Raw genomic sequence first — 17701 nt, 5'->3', positions numbered from 1 at the left:
TCCACGCAAACCGTGCACCTATCTTGCGTCGAGATTAGCACTATATCTGAAAGTCCGAAATGAGTTTCCACTTGAGGCTCGTCACCTAGTGGTACCATCGAGCGTGTGCAAAACGATTTATAAACCTATGGTACGTCTAGCGCAAACCATGCACCTATCTTGCACTGACACCAACACAGCCTCCAAATGGAAAGAAGCGAGATTCCACATGACCCACGTCACCTAGGAGTTCTATCGGGTGTGTCTAAAACGATTTGTAAGCCTATGGTACATCTAGCGCAAACCATGCACCCATCTTGCACCGACACTAACACTGTCTCCAAATGGAATGAATTGAGATTCCACATGACCCACGTCACCTAACCGACACCAACACTGTCTCCAAATGGAAAGAAGCGAGATTCCACATGACCCACGTCACCTAGGAGTTCCATCGGGTGCGTCCAAAATGATTTGTAAGCCTAGGGTACATCTAGCGCAAACCATGCACCCATCTTGCACTGACACTAACACTGTCTCCAAACGGAATGAAGTGAGATTCCACAAGACCCACGTCACCTAACCGACACCAACACTGTCTCCAAACGGAAAGAAGCGATATTCCACATGACCCACGTCACCTAGGAGTTCCATCGGTTGCGTCCAAAATGATTTGTAAGCCTATGGTACATCTAGCGCAAACCATGCACCTATGTTGCACCGACAATAACACTGTCTGCAAATGGAATGAAGTGAGATTCCATAAGACGCACGTCACCTAGGAGTTCTATTTGGTGCATCCAAAATAATTTCCGATCCAAAGGTACGTTTGATGCAAACCGTGCACCTTTCTTGCGTCAAGATTAGCACCATGTCCGAAAGGCCAAAACGAGCTTCTAGTTGAGCCTATGGTACGTCTAGTGCAAACCATGCACCTATCTTGCACCGACATTAACACTGTCTCCAAACGGAAAGAAGTGAGATTCCACATGACCCACATCACCTAGGAGTTCCATCGGGTGCGTCCTAAACGATTTCTGAGCCAATGGTACGTTCCACACAAACCGTGCACCTATCTTGCGTCAAGATTAGCACCATGTCCGAAAGGCCAAAACGAGCTTCCAGTTGAGCCTATGGTACGTCTAGTGCAAACCATGCACCTATCTTGCACCGACATTAACACTGTCTCCAAACGGAAAGAAGTGAGATTCCACATGACCCACATCACCTAGGAGTTCCATCGGGTGCGTCCTAAACGATTTCTAAGCCAATGGTACGTTCCACGCAAACCGTGCACCTATCTTGCGTCAAAATTTGCACTATATCTAAAAGTCTAGAACGAGCTTCCACTTGAGCCTGGTCACCTAGTGGTACCATCGAGTGCGTACAAAACAATTTATAAGCCTATGGTACGTCTAGCGCAAACCATGCACCTATCTTGCACCGACACTAACACTGTCTCCAAACGGAATGAAGTGATATTCCACATGACCCACATCACCTAACCGACACCAACACTGTCTCCAAACGGAAAGAAGCGATATTCCACATGACCCACGTCACCTAGGAGTTCCATCGGTTGCGTCCAAAATGATTTGTAAGACTATGGTACATCTAGCGCAAACCATGCACCTATCTTGCACCAACACTAACACTGTCTCCAAACAGAATGAAGTGAGATTCCACATGACCCACGTCACCTAGGAGTTCCATCGGGTGCGTCCAAAATGATTTCCGATCCAATGGTACGTTTGACGCAAACCATGCACCTTTCTTGCGTCAAGATTAGCACCATGTCTGAAAGGCCAAAACGAGCTTCCAGTTGAGCCTATGGTACGTCTAGTGCAAACCATGTACCTATCTTGCACCGACATTAACATTGTCTCCAAACAGAAAGAAGTGAGATTCCACATGACCCACAACACCTAGGAGTTCCAACGGGTGCGTCCAAAATGATTTCTGAGCCAATGGTATCCATGCAAACCGTGCACCTATCTTGCGTCGAGATTAGCACTATATCTGAAAGTCCGAAACGAGCTTCCACTTGAGGCTCGTCACCTAGTGGTACCATCCAGCGTGTGCAAAATGATGTATAAGCCTATGGTACATCTAGCGCAAACCATGCACCTATCTTGCACCAACACCAACAAAGCCTCCAAATGGAAAGAAGCGAGATTCCACGACCCACGTCACCTAGGAGTTCTATCGGGTGAGTCTAAAATGATTTGTAAGCCTATGGTACATCTAGCGCAAACCATGCACCCATCTTGCACTGACACTAACACTGTCTCCAAATGGAATGAAGTGAGATTCCACATGACCCACATCACCTAACCGACGCCAACAGTCTCCAAACAGAAAGAAGCAAGATTCCACATGTCCCACGTCACCGAGGAGTTCCATCGGATGCGTCCAAAACAATTTGTAAGCCTATGGTACATCTAGCGCAAACCATGCACCCATCTTGCACCGACACTAACACTGTCTCCAAACGGAATGAAGTGAGATTCCACAAGACCCACGTCACCTAACCGACACCAACACTGTCTCCAAACAGAAAGAAGCGATATTCCACATGACCCACGTCACCTAGGAGTTCCATCGGTTGCGTCCAAAATGATTTGTAAGCCTATGGTAGATCTAGCGCAAACCATGCACCTATCTTGCATCGACACTAACACTATCTGCAAATGGAATGAAGTGAGATTCCACAAGACCCACGTCACCTAGGAGTTCCATTAGGTGCGTCCAAAATAATTTCCGATCCAAAGGTACAATTGGCTCAAACCGTGCACCTTTCTTGCATCAAGATTAGCACCATGTCCGAAAGGCCAAAACGAGCTTCCAGTTGAGCCTATGGTACGTCTAGTGCAAACCATGCACCTATCTTGCACCGACATTAACACTGTCTCCAAATGGAAAGAAGTGAGATTCCACATGACCCACATCACCTAGGAGTTCCATCGGGTGCGTCCTAAAGGATTTCTGAGCCAATGGTACGTTCCATGCAAACCGTGCGCCTAACTTGCGTCAAAATTAGCACCATCGAGTGCGTACAAAACAATTTATAAGCCTATGGTACGTCTAGCGCAAACCATGCACCTATCTTGCACCGACACTAACACTGTCTCCAAACAGAATGAAGTGAGATTCCACATGACCCACGTCACCTAGGAGTTCCATCGGGTGCGTCCAAAACGATTTCCGATCCAATGGTACGTTTGACGCAAACCGTGCACCTTTCTTGCATCAAGATTAGCACCATGTCCGAAAGGCCAAAATGAGCTTCCAGTTGAGCCTATGGTACGTCTAGTGCAAACCATATACCTATCTTGCACCGACATTAACATTGTCTCCAAACAGAAAGAAGTGAGATTCCATATGACCCACAACACCTAGGAGTTCCAACGGGTGTGTCCAAAATGATTTCTGAGCCAATGGTACATTCCACGCAAACTGTGCAACTATCTTGCGTCGAGATTAGCACTATATCTGAAAGTCCAAAACGAGCTTCCACTTGAGGCTCGTCACCTAGTGGTACCATCGAGCGTGTGCAAAACGATTTATAAGCCTATGGTACGTCTAGCGCAAACCATGCACCTATCTTGCACCGACACTAACACAGTCTCCAAATGGAAAGAAGCGAGATTCCACATGACCCACGTCACCTAGGAGTTCTATCGGGTGTGTCTAAAACGATTTGTAAGCCTATGGTACATCTAGCGCAAACCATGCACCCATCTTGCACCGACACTAACACTGTCTCCAAATGGAATGAATTGAGATTCCACATGACCCACGTCACCTAACCAACACCAACACTGTCTCCAAACGCAAAGAAGCGATATTCCACATGACCCATGTCACCTAGGAGTTCCATCGGTTGCGTCCAAAATTATTTGTAAGCCTATGGTACATCTAGCGCAAACCATGCACCTATCTTGCACCAACACTAACACTGTCTCCAAACAGAATGAAGTGAGATTCCACACGACCCATGTCACCTAGGAGTTCCATCGGGTGCACCAAAATGATTTCTGATCCAATGTTACGTTTGACGCAAACCGTGAACCATTCTTGCGTCAAGATTAGCACCATGTCCGAAAGGCCGAAACGAGCTTCCAGTTGAGCCTATGGTACGTCTAGTGTAAACCATGTACCTATCTTGCACCGACAATAACATTGTCTCCAAACAGAAAGAATTGAGATTCCACATGACCCACAACACCTAGGAGTTCCAACGGGTGCGTCCAAAACGATTTCTGAGCCAATGGTACCTTCCACGCAAACCGTGCACCTATCTTGCGTCGAGATTAGCACTATATCTGAAAGTCCGAAATGAGTTTCCACTTGAGGCTCGTCACCTAGTGGTACCATCGAGCGTGTGCAAAACGATTTATAAACCTATGGTACGTCTAGCGCAAACCATGCACCTATCTTGCACTGACACCAACACAGCCTCCAAATGGAAAGAAGCGAGATTCCACATGACCCACGTCACCTAGGAGTTCTATCGGGTGTGTCTAAAACGATTTGTAAGCCTATGGTACATCTAGCGCAAACCATGCACCCATCTTGCACCGACACTAACACTGTCTCCAAATGGAATGAATTGAGATTCCACATGACCCACGTCACCTAACCGACACCAACACTGTCTCCAAATGGAAAGAAGCGAGATTCCACATGACCCACGTCACCTAGGAGTTCCATCGGGTGCGTCCAAAATGATTTGTAAGCCTAGGGTACATCTAGCGCAAACCATGCACCCATCTTGCACTGACACTAACACTGTCTCCAAACGGAATGAAGTGAGATTCCACAAGACCCACGTCACCTAACCGACACCAACACTGTCTCCAAACGGAAAGAAGCGATATTCCACATGACCCACGTCACCTAGGAGTTCCATCGGTTGCGTCCAAAATGATTTGTAAGCCTATGGTACATCTAGCGCAAACCATGCACCTATGTTGCACCGACAATAACACTGTCTGCAAATGGAATGAAGTGAGATTCCATAAGACGCACGTCACCTAGGAGTTCTATTTGGTGCATCCAAAATAATTTCCGATCCAAAGGTACGTTTGATGCAAACCGTGCACCTTTCTTGCGTCAAGATTAGCACCATGTCCGAAAGGCCAAAACGAGCTTCTAGTTGAGCCTATGGTACGTCTAGTGCAAACCATGCACCTATCTTGCACCGACATTAACACTGTCTCCAAACGGAAAGAAGTGAGATTCCACATGACCCACATCACCTAGGAGTTCCATCGGGTGCGTCCTAAACGATTTCTGAGCCAATGGTACGTTCCACACAAACCGTGCACCTATCTTGCGTCAAAATGAGCACTATATCTAAAAGTCTAGAATGAGCTTCCACTTGAGCCTCGTCACCTAGTGGTACCATTGAGTGCGTACAAAACAATTTATAAGCTTATGGTACATCTAGCGCAAACCATGCACCTATCTTGCACCGACACTAACACTGTCGCTAAACGGAATGAAGTGATATTCCACATTACCCACGTCACCTAACCGACACCAACACTGTCTCCAAACAGAAAGAAGCGATATTCCACATGACCCACGTCACCTAGGAGTTCCATCGATTGCGTCCAAAATGATTTCTAAGCCTATGGTACATCTAGCGCAAACCATGCACCTATCTTGCACCAACACTAACACTGTCTCCAAACAGAATGAAGTGAGATTCCACATGACCCACGTCACCTAGGAGTTCCATCGGGTGTGTCCAAAATGATTTCCGATCCAATGGTACGTTCGACGCAAACCGTGCACCTTTCTTGCGTCAAGATTAGCACCATGTCCGAAAGGCCGAAACGAGCTTCCAGTTGAGCCTATGATACGTCTAGTGCAAACCAGGTACCTATCTTGCACCAACATTAACATTGTCTCCAAACAGAAAGAAGTGAGATTCCACATGACCCACAACACCTAGGAGTTCCAACGGGTGCGTCCAAAACGATTTCTGAGCCAATGGTACATTCCACGCAAACCGTGCACCTATCTTGTGTCAAGATTAGCACTATATCTAAAAGTCCGAAACGAGCTTCCACTTGAGCCTCATCACCTAGTGGTACCATCGAGCATGTGCAAAACGATTTATAAGCCTATGGTACATCAAGCGCAAACCATGCACCTATCTTGCACCGACACCAACACAATGTCCAAAGGGAAAGAAGCGAGATTCCACATGACCCACGTCACCTAGGAGTTCTATTGGGTGCATCCAAAATGATTTGTAAGCATATGGTACATCTAGCGCAAACCATGCACCCATCTTGCACCGACACTAACACTGTCTCCAAATGGAATGAAGTGAGATTCCACATGACCCACGCCACCTAACCGACACCAACACTGTCTCCAAACAGAAAGAAGCGAGATTCCACATGACCCACGTCACCTAGGAGTTCCATCGGGTGCGTCCAAAACAATTTGTAAGCCTATGGTACATCTAGCACAAACCATGCACACATCTTGCACTGACACTAACACTGTCTCCAAACGGAATGAAGTGAGATTCCACAAGACCCACGTCACCTAACCGACACCAACACTATCTCCAAATGGAAAGAAGCGATATTCCACAAGACCCACGTCACCTAGGAGTTCCATCGGTTGTGTCCAAAATGATTTGTAAGCCTATGGTACATCTAGCGCAAACCATGCACCTTTCTTGCACCGATACTAACACTGTCAACAAATGGAATGAAGTGAGATTCCACATGACCCACGTCACCTTGGAGTTCCATCGGGTGCGTCCAAAATGATTTCCGATCCAATGGTATGTTTGATGCAAACCATGCACCTATCTTGCGTCAAGGTTAGCACCATGTCCGAAAGGCCGAAATGAGCTTCCAGTTGACCCTACGGTATGTCTAGCGCAAACCATGCACCTATCTTGCACCGACATTAACAATGTCCCCAAACGGAAAGAAGTAAGATTCCACTTGACCCACATCACCTAAGAGTTCCATCGGGTGTGTCCAAAACGATTTCTGAGCCAATGGTACGTTCCACGCAAACCGTGCTCCTATCTTGCATCAAGATTTGCACTATTTCCGAAAAGGCCGAAACGAGATTCCACTTGAGTCTCATCACCTAGTGGTACCATCGGGTGCGTCCAAAATGATTTGTAAGCCTATGTTACATCTAGCGCAAACCATGCACCTATCTTGCACCGACACTAACACTGTCTCCTAATGGAAAGAAGTGAGATTCCACATGTCCCACGTCTCCTAGGAGTTCCATCGGGTGCGTCCAAAATGATGTCAGATCCTATGGTACGTTCGACGCAAACCGTGCACCTATCTTGCGTCAACATTAGCGCTATATCCGAAAGGTCGAAACGAGCTTCCACTTGAGCCTAGTCACCTAGTGGTACCCTTGAGTGCGTCCAAAACGATTTATAAGCCTAAGGTACATGTAGCGCAAACCATGCACCTATCTTGCACCGACACCAACACTGTCTCCAATCGGAAAGAAGTGAGATTCCACATGACCCATGTCACCTAGGAGTTCCATCGGGTGCGTCCAAAATGATTTATAAGCCTGTGGTACATCTAACACAAACCATGCACCCATCTTGCACTGACACTAGCACTGTCTCCAAATGGAATGAAGTGAGATTCCATATGACCCACGTCACCTAACCGACACCAACACTATCTCCAAACAGAAAGAAGCGATATTCCACATGACCCACGTCACCTAGGAGTTCCATCAGGTGCGTCCAAAATGATTTGTAAGCCTATGGTACATCTAGCGCAAACCATGCACCTATCTTGCACCGACACTAACACTGTCTGCAAACGGAATGAAGTGAGATTCCACAAGACCCACGTCACCTAGGAGTTCCATTGGGTGCATCCAAAATAATTTCCGATCCAAAGGTACGTTTGACGCAAACCGTGCACCGTTCTTGCGTCAAGATTAACACCATGTCCGAGAGGCCAAAACGAGCTTCCAGTTGAGCCTATGGTACGTCTACTGCAAACCATGCACCTATCTTGCAATGACATTAACACTGTCTCCAAATGGAAAGAAGTGAGATTCCACATGACCCACTCACCTAGGAGTTCCATCGGGTGCGTCCTAAAAGATTTCTGAGCCAATGGTACGTTCCACGCAAACCGCGCACCTATCTTGCGTCAAGATACCACTATGTCTAAAAGTCCGAAACGAGCTTCCACTTGAGCCTCGTCACCTAGTGGTACCATCGAGTGTGTACAAAACAATTTATAAGCCTATGGTACGTCTAGCGCAAACCATGCACCTATCTTGCACCGACACTAACACTGTCGCCAAACGGAATGAAGTGAGATTCCACATGACCCACGTCACCTAACTGACACTAACACTGTCTCCAAACAGAAAGAAGCGATATTCCACATGACCCACGTCAACTAAGAGTTCCATCAGTTGCGTCCAAAATGATTTGTAAGCCTATGGTACATCTAGCACAAACCAAGCATCTATCTTGCACCAACACTAACACTGTCTCCAAACAGAATGAAGTGAGATTCCACATGACTCACGTCACCTAGGAGTTCCATCAGGTGCGTCCAAAATGATTTCCGATCCAATGGTACGTTTGACGCAAACCGTGCACCTTTCTTGCGTCAAGATTAGCACCATGTCCGAAAGGCCAAAACGAGCTTCCAGTTCAGCCTATGGTACGTCTAGTGCAAACCATGTACCTATCTTGCACCGACATTAACATTGTCTCCAAACAGAAAGAAGTGAGATTCCACATGACCCACAACACCAAGGAGTTCCAACGGGTGCGTCCAAAACGATTTCTGAGCCAATGGTACATTCCATGCAAACCGTGCACCTATCTTGCGTCGAGATTAGCACAATATCCAAAAGTCCGAAACGAGCTTCCACTTGAGCCTCCTCACCTAGTGGTACCATCGAGCGCGTGCAAAACGATTTATAAGCTTATGGTACGTCTAGCGCAAACCATGCACCAATCTTGCACCAACACCAACACGATCTCCAAATGGAAAGAAGTGAGATTCCACATGACCAACGTCACCTAGGAGTTCCATCGGGTGCATCCAAAACGATTTGTAAGCCTATGGTACATCTAGCGCAAGCCATGCACCCATCTTGCACTGACACTAACACTGTCTCCAAATGGAATGAAGTGAGATTACACTTGACCCACGTCACCTGACCGACACCAACACTGTCTCCAAATGGAAAGAAGCGAGATTCCACATGACCCACGTCACCTAGGAGTTCCATCGGGTGCGTCCAAAATGATTTGTAAGCCAATGGTACATCTAGCGCAAACCATGCACCCATCTTGCACCGAATCTAACACTGTCTCCAAATAGAATGAAGTGAGATTCCACAAGACCCACATCACCTAACCGACACCAACACTGTCTCCAAATAGAAAGAAGCGTTATTCCACATGACCCACATCACCTAGGAGTTCCATCGGTTGCGTCCAAAACGATTTGTAAGCCTATGGTACATCTAGCACAACCCATCTTGCACCGACACTAACACAGTCTCCAAACGGAATGAAGTGAGATTCCACAAGACCCACGTCACCTAACCAACACCAACACTATCTCCAAATGGAAAGAAGCGAGATTCCACATGACCCACGTCACCTAGGAGTTCCATCGGGTGCATCCAAAATGATTTGTAAGCCTATGGTACGTCTAGCGCAAACCATGCACCTATCTTGCACCGACACTAACACTGTCGCCAAACGGAATGAAGTGAGATTCCACATGACCCACGTCACCTAACTGACACTAACACTGTCTCCAAACAGAAAGAAGCGATATTCCACATGACCCACGTCAACTAAGAGTTCCATCAGTTGCGTCCAAAATGATTTGTAAGCCTATGGTACATCTAGCACAAACCATGCATCTATCTTGCACCAACACTAACACTGTCTCCAAACAGAATGAAGTGAGATTCCACATGACTCACGTCACCTAGGAGTTCCATCGGGTGCGTCCAAAATGATTTCCGATCCAATGGTACGTTTGACACAAACCGTGCACCTTTCTTGCGTCAAGATTAGCACCATGTCCGAAAGGCCAAAACGAGCTTCCAGTTCAGCCTATGGTACGTTTAGTGCAAACCATGTACCTATCTTGCACCGACATTAACATTGTCTCCAAACAGAAAGAAGTGAGATTCCACATGACCCACAACACCTAGGAGTTCCAACGGGTGCGTCCAAAACGATTTCTGAGCCAATGGTACATTCCATGCAAACCGTGCACCTATCTTGCGTCGAGATTAGCACAATATCCGAAAGTCCGAAACGAGCTTCCACTTGAGCCTCCTCACCTAGTGGTACCATCGAGCGCGTGCAAAACGATTTATAAGCTTATGGTACGTCTAGCGCAAACCATGCACCAATCTTGCACCAACACCAACACGATCTCCAAATGGAAAGAAGTGAGATTCCACATGACCAACGTCACCTAGGAGTTCCATCGGGTGCATCCAAAACGATTTGTAAGCCTATGGTACATCTAGCGCAAGCCATGCACCCATCTTGCACTGACACTAACACTGTCTCCAAATGGAATGAAGTGAGATTACACTTGACCCACGTCACCTGACCGACACCAACACTGTCTCCAAATGGAAAGAAGCGAGATTCCACATGACCCACGTCACCTAGGAGTTCCATCGGGTGCGTCCAAAATGATTTGTAAGCCAATGGTACATCTAGCGCAAACCATGCACCCATCTTGCACCGAATCTAACACTGTCTCCAAATAGAATGAAGTGAGATTCCACAAGACCCACATCACCTAACCGACACCAACACTGTCTCCAAATAGAAAGAAGCGTTATTCCACATGACCCACATCACCTAGGAGTTCCATCGGTTGCGTCCAAAACGATTTGTAAGCCTATGGTACATCTAGCACAACCCATCTTGCACCGACACTAACACAGTCTCCAAACGGAATGAAGTGAGATTCCACAAGACCCACGTCACCTAACCAACACCAACACTATCTCCAAATGGAAAGAAGCGAGATTCCACATGACCCACGTCACCTAGGAGTTCCATCGGGTGCATCCAAAATGATTTGTAAGCCTATGGTACATCTAGCGCAAACCATGCACCCATCTTTCACCGACACTAACACTGTCTCCAAATGGAATGAAGTGAGATTCCACAAGACCCACGTCACCTAACCGACACCAACACTATCTCCAAATGGAAAGAAGCTATATTCCACATGACCCACGTCACCTCTGAGTTCCTTCGGTTGCGTCCAAAATGATTTGTAAGCCTATGGTACATCTAGCGCAAACCATGCACCTTTCTTGCACCAACACTAACACTGTCTCCAAATGGAATGAAGTGAGATTCCACATGACCCACGACACCTATGAGTTCCATCGGGTGCGTCCAAAATGATTTCTGAGCCAGTGGTACATTCCACGCATACCGTGCACCTATCTTGCGTCAAGATTAGCACTATATTCGAAAGGCCGAAACGAGCTTCCACTTGAGCCTCGTCACCTAGTGGTACCATCGAGTGCATACAAAACAATTTATAAGCCTATGGTATGTCTAGCGCAAACCATGCACCTTTCTTGCACCGACACTAATACAGTCTCCAAACAGAATGAAGTGAGATTCCACATGACCCACGTCACCTAGGAGTTCCATCGGGTGCGTCCAAAACGATTTGTAAGCCTATGGTACATCTAGCGCAAACCATGCACCCATCTTGCACCGACACTAACACTGTCTCCAAACGGAATGAATTGAGATTCCACAAGACCCATGTCACCTAACCGACACCAACACTGTCTCCAAATGGAAAGAAGCTATATTCCACATGACGCACGTCACCTAGGAGTTCCATCGGTTGCGTCCAAAACGATTTGTGAGCCTATGGTACATCTAGCGCAAACCATGCACCTTTCTTGCACCGACACTAACACTGTCTCCAAACGGAATGAAGTGAGATTCCACATGACCCACGTCACCTAACCGACACCAACACTGTCTCCTAGTGGTACCATCGAGCGCGTGCAAAACGATTTATAAGCCTATGGTACGTCTAGCACAAACCATGCACCTATCTTGCACCGACACCAACACAGTCTCCAAATGAAAAGAAGTGAGATTCCACATGACCCACGTCACCTAGCAGTTCCATCGGGTGCGTCCAAAATGATTTCTGATCCAACAGTACGTTTGATGCAAACCATGCACCTATCTTGCGTCAAGATTAGCACCATGTCCGAATGGCCGAAATGAGCTTCGAGTTGACCCTATGGTACGTCTAGCGCAAACCATGCACCTATCTTGCACCGACATTAACACTGTCTCCAAACGGAAAGAAGTGAGAATCCACATGACCCACATCACCTAGGAGTTCCATCGGGTGTGTCCAAAACAATTTCTGAGCCAACGGTACGTTCCACGCAAACCGTGCTCCTATCTTGCGTCAAGATTTGCACTATATCCAAAAGGCCAAAAGGAGCTTCCACTTGAGCCTCGTCACCTAGTGGTACCATCGGGTGCGTCCAAAACGATTTGTAAGCCTACGTTACATCTAGCGCAAACCATGCACCTATCTTGCACTGACACTAACACTGTCTCCTAATGGAAAGAAGTGAGATTCCACATGTCCCACGTCTCCTAGGAGTTCCATCGGGTGCGTCCAAAATGATGTCCGATCCTATGGTACGTTCGACGCAAACCGTGCACCTATCTTGCGTCGAGATTAGCACAATATCCGAAAGTCCGAAACGAGCTTCCACTTGAGCCTGCTCACCTAGTGGTACCATCGAGCGCGTGCAAAATGATTTATAAGCTTATGGTACGTCTAGCGCAAACCATGCACCTTTCTTGCACCGACACTAACACTGTCTCCAAACGGAATGAAGTGAGATTCCACATGACCCACGTCACCTAGGAGTTCCATCGGGTGTGTCCAAAATTATTTCCGATCCAAAGGTACGTTTGACGCAAACCGTGCACCTTTCTTGCGTGAAGATTAGCACCATGTCCGAAAGGCCGAAATGAGCTTCTAGTTGAGCCTATGGTACGTTTAATGCAAACCATGCAAACCGTGCACCTATCTTGCGTCAAGATTAGCACCATGTCCGAAAGGCCGAAACGAGCTTCCAGTTGACCCTATGGTACGTCTAGCGCAAACCATGCACCTATCTTGCACCGACACCAACACTATCTCTAAACAGAAAGAAGCGAGATTCCACATGACCCACGTCCCCTAGGAGTTCCATCGGTTGAGTCCAAAACGATTTGTAAGCCTATGGTACTTCTAGCGCAAACCATGCACCCATCTTGCACCGACACTAACACTGTCTCCAAATGAAAAGAAGTGAGATTGCACATGACCCACATCACCTAGGAGTTCCATCGGGTGCGTCTAAAATGATTTCTGAGCCAATGGTACGTTCCACGCAAACCGTGCTCCTATCTTGCGTCAAGATTTGCACTATATACGAAAGGCCAAAATGAGCTTCCACTTGAGCCTCATCAGCTAGTGGTACCATCGGGTGCGTCCAAAATGATTTGTAAGCCTATGTTACATCTAGCGCAAACCACGCACCTATCTTGCACTGACACTAACACTGTCTCCTAATGGAAAGAAGTGAGATTCCACATGACCCACAACACCTAGGAGTTTCAACGGGTGCGTCCAAAACGATTTCTGAGCCAATGGTACATTCCATGCAAACCGTGCACCGATCTTGCGTCGAGATTAGCACAATATCCGAAAGTCCGAAACGAGCTTCCACTTGAGCCTCCTCACCTAGTGGTACCATCGAGCGCGTGCAAAATGATTTATAAGCTTATGGTACGTCTAGCGCAAACCATGCACCTTTCTTGCACCGACACTAACACTGTCTCCAAACGGAATGAAGTGAGATTCCACATGACCCTCGTCACCTAGGAGTTCCATCGGGTGTGTCCAAAATTATTTCCGATCCAAAGGTACGTTTGACGCAAACCGTGCACCTTTCTTGCGTGAAGATTAGCACCATGTCCGAAAGGCCGAAACGAGCTTCTAGTTGAGCCTATGGTACGTTTAATGCAAACCATGCAAACCGTGCACCTATCTTGCGTCAAGATTAGCACCATGTCCGAAAGGCCGAAATGAGCTTCCAGTTGACCCTATGGTACGTCTAGCGCAAACCATGCACCTATCTTGCACCGACACCAACACTATCTCTAAACAGAAAGAAGCGAGATTCCACATGACCCACGTCCCCTAGGAGTTCCATCGGTTGCGTCCAAAACGTTTTGTAAGCCTATGGTACTTCTAGCGCAAACCATGCACCCGTCTTGCACCGACACTAACACTGTCTCCAAATGAAAAGAAGTGAGATTGCACATGACCCACATCACCTAGGAGTTCCATCGGGTGCGTCTAAAATGATTTCTGAGCCAATGGTACGTTCCACGCAAACCGTGCTCCTATCTTGCATCAAGATTTGCACTATATACGAAAGGCCAAAATGAGCTTCCACTTGAGCCTCATCAGCTAGTGGTACCATCGGGTGCGTCCAAAATGATTTGTAAGCCTATGTTACATCTAGCGCAAACCACGCACCTATCTTGCACTGACACTAACACTGTCTCCTAATGGAAAGAAGTGAGATTCCACATGACCCACAACACCTAGGAGTTTCAACGGGTGCGTCCAAAACGATTTCTGAGCCAATGGTACATTCCATGCAAACCGTGCACCGATCTTGCGTCGAGATTAGCACAATATCCGAAAGTCCGAAACGAGCTTCCACTTGAGCCTCCTCACCTAGTGGTACCATCGAGCGTGTGCAAAATGATTTATAAGCTTATGGTACGTCTAGCGCAAACCATGCACCAATCTTGCACCAACACCAACACGATCTCCAAATGGAAAGAAGTGAGATTCCACATGACCAACGTCACCTAGGAGTTCCATCGGGTGCATCCAAAACAATTTGTAAGCCTATGGTACATCTAGCGCAAGCCATGCACCCATCTTGCACTGACACTAACACTGTCTCCAAATGGAATGAAGTGAGATTCCACATGACCCACGTCACCTGACCGACACCAACACTGTCTCCAAATGGAAAGAAGCGAGATTCCACATGACGCACGTCACCTAGGAGTTCCATCGGGTGCGTCCAAAATGATTTGTAAGCCAATGGTACATCTAGCGCAAACCATGCACCCATCTTGCACCGAATCTAACACTGTCTCCAAATAGAATGAAGTGAGATTCCACAAGACCCACGTCACCTGACCGACACCAACACTGTCTCCAAATGGAAAGAAGCGAGATTCCACATGACGCACGTCACCTAGGAGTTCCATCAGGTGCGTCCAAAATGATTTGTAAGCCAATGGTACATCTAGCGCAAACCATGCACCCATCTTGCACCGAATCTAACACTGTCTCCAAATAGAATGAAGTGAGATTCCACAAGACCCACGTCACCTAACCGACACCAACACTGTCTCCAAACAGAAAGAAGCGTTATTCCACATGACCCACATCACCTAGGAGTTCCATCGGTTGCGTCCAAAACGATTTGTAAGCCAATGGTACATCTAGCGCAAACCATGCACCCATCTTGCACCGAATCTAACACTGTCTCCAAATAGAATGAAGTCAGATTCCACAAGACCCACGTCACCTGACCGACACCAACACTGTCTCCAAATGGAAAGAAGGGAGATTCCACATGACGCACGTCACCTAGGAGTTCCATCGGGTGCGTCCAAAACGATTTGTAAGCCAATGGTACATCTAGCGCAAACCATGCACCCATCTTGCACCGAATCTAACACTATCTCCAAATAGAATGAAGTGAGATTCCACAAGACCCACGTCACCTAACCGACACCAACACTGTCTCCAAACAGAAAGAAGCGTTATTCCACATGACCCACATCACCTAGGAGTTCCATCGGTTGCGTCCAAAATGATTTGTAAGCCTATGGTACATCTAGCGCAACCCATCTTGCACCGACACTAACACAGTCTCCAAACAGAATGAAGTGAGATTCCACAAGACCCACGTCACCTAACCGACACCAACACTATCTCCAAATGGAAAGAAGCGAGATTCCACATGACCCACGTCACCTAGGAGTTCCATCGGGTGCATCCAAAACGATTTGTAAGCCTATGGTACATCTAGCGCAAACCATGCACCCATCTTTCACCGACACTAACACTGTCTCCAAATGGAATAAAGTGAGATTCCACAAGACCCACGTCACCTAACCGACACCAACACTGTCTCCAAATGGAAAGAAGCTATATTCCACATGACGCACGTCACCTAGGAGTTCCATCGGTTGCGTCCAAAACGATTTGTAAGCCTATGGTACATCTAGCGCAAACCATGCACCTTTCTTGCACCAACACTAACACTGTCTCCAAATGGAATGAAGTGAGATTCCACATGACCCACGATACCTAGGAGTTCCATCGGGTGCGTCCAAAATGATTTCCGATCCAATGGTACGTTTGAGGCAAACCGTGCACCTATCTTGCGTCAAGATTAGCACCATGTCAGAAAGGCTGAAACGAGCTTCCAGTTGACCCTATGGTACGTCTAGCGCAAACCACACACCTATCTTGCACCGACATTAACACTGTCTCCAAACGGAAAGAAGTGAGAATCCACATGACCCACATCACCTAGGAGTTCCATCGGGTGTGTCCAAAACAATTTCTGAGCCAACGGTACGTTCCACGCAAACCGTGCTCCTATCTTGCGTCAAGATTTGCACTATATCCAAAAGGCCAAAAGGAGCTTCCACTTGAGCCTCGTCACCTAGTGGTACCATCGGGTGCGTCCAAAACGATTTGTAAGCCTACGTTACATCTAGCGCAAACCATGCACCTATCTTGCACTGACACTAACACTGTCTCCTAATGGAAAGAAGTGAGATTCCACATGTCCCACGTCTCCTAGGAGTTCCATCGGGTGCGTCCAAAATGATGTCCGATCCTATGGTACGTTCGACACAAACCGTGCACCTATCTTGCGTCAAGATTAGCACTATATTCGAAAGGCCGAAACGAGCTTCCACTTGAGCCTCGTCACCTAGTGGTACCATCGAGTGCATACAAAACAATTTATAAGCCTATGGTATGTCTAGCGCAAACCATGCACCTATCTTGCACCGACACCAACACAGTCTCCAAATAGAAAGAAGTGAGATGCCACATGACCCACGTGACCAAGGAGTTCCATCAGGTGCGTCCAAAACAATTTGTAAGCCTATGGTACATCTAGCGCAAGCCATGCACCCATCTTGCACCGACACTAACACTATCTCCAAATGGAATGAAGTGAGATTCCACATGACCCACGTCACCAATCGACACCAGCACTGTCTCTAAATGGAAAGAAGCGAGATTCCACATGACCCACGTCACCTAGGAGTTCCATCGGGTGCGTCCAAAATGATTTGTAAGCCTATGGTACATCTAGCGCAACCCATCTTGCACCGACACTAACACAATCTCCAAACGGAATGAAGTGAGATTCCACAAGACCCACGTCACCTAACCGACACCAACACTGTCTCCAAATAGAAAGAAGCGATATTCCACATGACGCACATCACCTAGGAGTTCCATCGGTTGCGTCCAAAACGATTTGTAAGCCTATGGTACATCTAGCGCAAACCATGCACCTTTCT

This window comes from Miscanthus floridulus, chromosome 3 (assembly GCF_019320115.1).
Source record: "Miscanthus floridulus cultivar M001 chromosome 3, ASM1932011v1, whole genome shotgun sequence".
Classification (NCBI taxonomy): domain Eukaryota; kingdom Viridiplantae; phylum Streptophyta; class Magnoliopsida; order Poales; family Poaceae; genus Miscanthus; species Miscanthus floridulus.
The sequence above is the reverse complement of the archived record's forward strand: the minus strand, read 5'-3'. Positions refer to the sequence as shown.